The sequence below is a fragment of the Watersipora subatra genome, chromosome 10, assembly GCF_963576615.1.
Source record: "Watersipora subatra chromosome 10, tzWatSuba1.1, whole genome shotgun sequence".
NCBI lineage: Eukaryota > Metazoa > Bryozoa > Gymnolaemata > Cheilostomatida > Watersiporidae > Watersipora > Watersipora subatra.
In genome coordinates, this window is record NC_088717.1 from 14,906,082 (window position 1) to 14,911,570 (window position 5,489).

Genomic DNA, 5,489 nt, shown 5'->3' on the forward strand with positions numbered 1-5,489 from the left:
CGTGTATGTGTATGTCTAGCTATAGCTGTTAAAATCTCGGAATAAAGAATCTTTGTTGCAAAAGATTTAATTTCGGACCCTCCTGTTCGCCAGTCCGATACCTTACCAATTTAGCCACACGCGCTTGATGGTTTGGTTAGGCGATATATGTCGTTATATGGGTGCAAATGCGATACTGTTCTCCGTTACGATGCAAAGTAATGGCACAACGTCATGGAGAGTGGTAGCGTAATTTTATGCGTATTATCCTTTGGCAATATGCCAGGCTAATAGCAAGTAGCAGGCAACTACCCTCATAGTTTATAGGCTAATTTTTAATACCCTGGCAATGCTGGGCATCCAGCTAGTATATATATACTTGCAATATATATACATTACCTGCGAGTATATATATACTTGTGATATATATATTTATATATTTTTATATATACATGTATACATAAATTGCTGACTAGATAAAATAAATTGCTCGAAATATAAATGAAGCAGTGCAAATATAGAATTTAAAATTGTTTTAAAGAATAACTACAATTTTATTTTCTTATTTGGCTACATACTTCAAGAGAAATAGAAAACTAGAAACAAAAAAACACTAGCAAACTAATTATGGTCACACAATAATGGCTGGTTAAATGCTTTTCTCATTTAATGAGAAACAACATTGTTCTATTGAAAGGTCTTTGTAGAATGTGAGTAACGAAAAATATTATGCTGTTTTTATGCCTTCATTGTGTTTTTTTTCAAATTTTCTTTGCTGTGTACTTCATATACACTCAGGCAATAAATGTTTAAAATTTTCAGATAAAAAACATCTAGCAAGGATTGCTATAGAACAAGTTATCGGATTTACAATATTGATGAAATTACAAACACGTGTTTAATGTTTAAACATCTGTTTTAATGCCCTATTTTTGTGGTGTCTTCATCGGGCTGTCATACACTCATTGTAGCCACAGAAGAAGTTATCACAACATTTCTCTGAGCTTTCACATTGTGTATCAGAGACACACCCTCCAAAATCTGCTATGCACGGAGTGTCCTCTCCAATTTCTTCTTCGGTCGGACACCTGCCTACAAGTGACACAGATATATAATTTAAAATGACACCTGCCTACAAGTGACACAGATATATAATTTAAAAGGGCACCTACCTGCAAGTGACACAGGCATAAAATTTAGAAAAACACCTGACTGCAAGTGATACAGGTAAATAATTTGAAAAGACATTTGCCTATAAGTGACAGAGATATAAAATTCAAAAGGACAGTTGCCTAAAAGTGGGTAATTTAGGTTTTGCTATCAGTAGATGGTTTTGTGGGAAATGTAAAACTATTAAAAATATAGCGTTGAAATAAACTCAGAGATTTTGAAATGGCAAAGTTATTTACTTGCAGTGAAAAATGATAATTATTTCATATGCAACTATAAAATAACCGTTTTTGCACTATTGTCAATTTTTATCATATTATATCTCAATCACCTGGCACCTTTTAGCATATCAAACACCTGAAGATGATGCAATGACTGACCAATGATGACACTGTTATTAACAATAACCATTACTCCAGTCAGCTGGCTTTCCATCTCAATACTAGAAAGATGATCAAGCTGCCCTCTCAACTGAAGAAATGGCAGTTTTGCTAATAGAACTAGAGATGTCATTGTTAGTAGGAAAAGAGTTTGTACAACAGTATACCACAGTTAGCATGGTATACTATGTGTGATTATAACTTTTTCTGTCATCTGGAGTAAAACTCGGTATTTGTGAGTTGTTTATTTTGGCTAGATACTTTTACTTATTTATTATAATTACAATTTTTGCAATTTTGTTGATCACTGCTAATAATACTCCAGCTATGCTGAATTTGTAGAAGTCAGGAGTTGTCCCACCCTAATCTGCACCATTATCAACTGCCCACTGAGTGAGATAAAAGTCTAACAGGGGAATTAGTTTTTTTATCAAACTATTGTTTAGCTATTTACAGTCAAGCATTTGGCTAGCATAGATTAATTTATTATGTTAAAAAGTAACTGCTGAGAAGGGTTGTCTGTCCAAAATATTATAAAAACATAAAAAACTATATGATTAGTAAACATTCCTGGTCTTCTGTCATATGGACTGCCAGGTAGCAAAACATTAAAGAGACTCGAGACTTGCTCATTTAGCACTTAAAGAACGTTTTGTTAGCAAATTGCACAGGTCTAGTGATTAGCTTATGAACTTTAACAGCAACAACAGCAAACTGTAGACTACAAAATAATAAAAAATTGTGACTGGTCTTTTCTTACAAACGTTATTGGAAAACGAGCAGACAACTTATTATTTTATAGTTTTCTTGGGTTTTTCAAGATTACGCTGACTGTTGTCTACACCAGTGTTACATTACCAATAACCATTTGATAAACAAGTTATGATTTCCTTATTCTCATGGCTCAAAAGCCCTTATACTGGTGTTAGTTTACTAGCCACCTATTACTATGAGAAGCTGGAAATTAAGAAAAGACAACTTTCAAATTTACTTGGAGTTATCCTTTCTCGTGTGCCATAATATTACTCAGTAAAGATTATTTGTAAATACTAGAGCAAAATCATAGTAGAGTAAACTTTTTTAATGAAGTTCTATAATATTAAAGATTAATTAACTGAGTTTGACAAACCCTCTAAATTACAAAATGTTTTTGTAGCCTTACAGTCTATCATATTAAAAAATTACTTATAGCAAAAAGAGTAATTCATGTTAGCATAACGACAGTCCCCATTATAAAGCAGTGTTATGCCAAAAAAGATTTTTCGCCAAATAAGCATAATTTTACTTTACTATTCTTTATTTAATTTTTATTTAATTTGTATTTTCATTTTATTTTTTGTCTCATAGTCTAATTTACTTTGAATGGCATTGACCGGTCAAAACAAAGTTCATATCTACCTATCTTAGCTTGAAATTATGCATTATGATGAGTAATTAAATTAAGGAGTATAAAAACCTGGTGATGGAGGTTTAGAAGAATTTAAATTTAACTTTACCTGCGTAGCACTCAAGTCATTTTGAACGCGTATTATGCATAAGTTGTTAAAGGTTTTTGTTAGAAACCTTTAACAAAAACCTTTAAGTTTTTGAGGTTTTTACTTTGTGTAGGAAACACTAGAGTAAAATAGAAAGTAAGCCAAATGTACTGTTTTTAATCAGGAAAAATAATAATATAAAAACGCAGTTTTTTAGCTACATGACTAATGGCTAAAAGAAATTGGTGTTGTTCAGCTAATAAACAACACCTCAAAAGTCAAATATAAAAACTGCTTTTGTGTATAAAAAATTTGTTTTTTCATTTTATTGGCTATAGTAGCTAAAAACCTTCACCTATAAACAATAGTGTGGGCAACTCTTATAAACCATTTTTTGGGACATTCCAAAATCTAAATGCCATCTAATCAAATATTAGCAAAAAATTTATTATTAGTTCACTTTCTACTACAATCAATTTTGTTACAATCAAGGCAACATCTCTTTGTACTTCATTTCATAAATGTTTCGTCTCATCTTTTAAATAGATATTCATAAAGATTTCTATCGAGCTAAAAGCTTTAGATACACAATTAATGTGAATTTACAAATAAAATAATAAAATATAATATTACTAAAAATACTAACGATACTAAAAAATTTTGATTTCTACAGGGAAAATAAAACAATAGCAAAAATTACAATCAAATTTTTTATGAAAACAAAAAATACCGTTCATGTTTCTAATTAGATTTAATCTGAAGTAAAGTAGAACGCTGTGCTACATTCTTCTGGAGTTGTTTCCTCTCAAGTCTAACAAACGCTAAATTTTCAGGCTACCATCTTTTAGGGTCACTATGAATCCATGATGGGTTGACCATATCTAATATGCTTAAAGTAACCAAATATTATTTCACAGCGCCACTGTTATCTCTTGTATTATACACGTACTGAGATTTTGGCTTAGTCGAGAGAAGACAACTATTAGCCAAAACAAGTCACGTAGAAGTTAAAACAAAAGCATCCAATGGCTATTTTTAACTAATTTTTACCTGGGTTTTTAGGTCTTCTTTTTATTCCAGCAACACAGACATTCACTCCAGCCTGGTTACAGCATTTCTCCCGTCTGCGGCATTGTAAGTCTCGCCTACACCGACGTACGTCAGTATCAGGAGTCGGTATGAACCCAAACGATGGGCATAAGAGCCTCTGTGATATGGAACCATGACAAATAAAATTTCTTTATATTGTTTTTTAATTTTGTGGTTTGTTCAACTCAAACTGCAGTTTTCCAAAAATAACCTTTAACCTTTAACCTAAATGCTAAATCCTCTTAATCAGTTGCATAAGAATTTTAAAATTTAAAGATAAAATTTAACAAAACAGCATATAAAAAGAAAATGGAAAATTAATAGAAAACACGTAAAAAGAAGAATAACAACTGTATTCATAAAATTACTGATAGTTAGATTCCAAAGCAGAAGGCAAATAAGATTAATATACAATGTAATACCTTTCTCTGCCTGCGTCGATGGCCCCTCCTGTGCCTCCCCTCACAAGACAGAATAACTAAGGCTAACAAAGCCAGTGAAAGTAATGTGGAGCCTCTCATACTGATAACTCAGCTCTGACATTTTAGTGCTGTCAAGTCCTCTCTTAAGTAGTAAAAGAGACATCACCACATATTTCTCTACGCTTCACAGCGTAACAGTAAACATTAAAGGAGTGCCACTCAGATCACAATGGTTTGATAGTTGCCATGGTTACAAACTACGTCAAGACAGAAGCTATTGACAATATATTTTTAGCTTACTAATTTTGTCTGTCCTCACTAAACAAACAACTTAATGTGGCACAATCGGATAGGAATAACAAATGATGAATTTGCGAAAAGTTTGTTTAATACCAGAGATTCAGACTTTTCATTTGTCCTTACTAATAAACCTCTATCTGAAAATGTGAAGTTGACTGAAAAACACTCTCAAAGGCAAACTAAACTCACAAACACAAAATACTCTCAGACTCACAAATACATATGATGATCCTGGAGTGTGCTCCTTAGCTACGTATCTCTGGATAGGGAGTCTGTTTACTATGAATGGACTATCAACAAGCTAAGAGTTGGCAGACTTCAATCTGTTTTGATGTTTGATTTCTGGTTTTAGCTTTTAGATGATAGAAATACAATTTTAAAATTGACAGTAAATTTATCATTACTTTTTGTTAATGTTTACTAAACCCATAATCGGTCCATGAGGAATAAACTGCATTCCTTGTGGACGAACAGACTTCAGAGGTACAGCAACACCGTGTGACATTACTACAACTCCATCAAGCCGCTGATCTCATGAAATTTTGGTCAGTTTTTCATTGACCGCCTTTTTTGTTAATCAAAAATTCCTCTTCTTGTTGATTTCCTTTTGTTTATGTTTATGAAAAAATGATATAAAATATTTTAACAGTTTGTAAATTATGCTATGCTTCTAG

General features: G+C 32.2%; 1 long non-coding RNA gene across 1 annotated transcript; it reads right to left on the minus strand.

Moving 5' to 3' along the window:
* Positions 1-475: 475 nt before the first annotated feature.
* On the minus strand, positions 476-4,625 carry LOC137406562 (uncharacterized). The gene is made up of 3 exons (XR_010979902.1): positions 4,516-4,625; positions 4,055-4,211; positions 476-1,071 (listed from the first exon to the last, which is right to left on the minus strand). It is a non-coding gene; the product is annotated as an uncharacterized lncRNA (long non-coding RNA).
* Between the last annotated feature and the right edge of the window lie 864 nt (positions 4,626-5,489).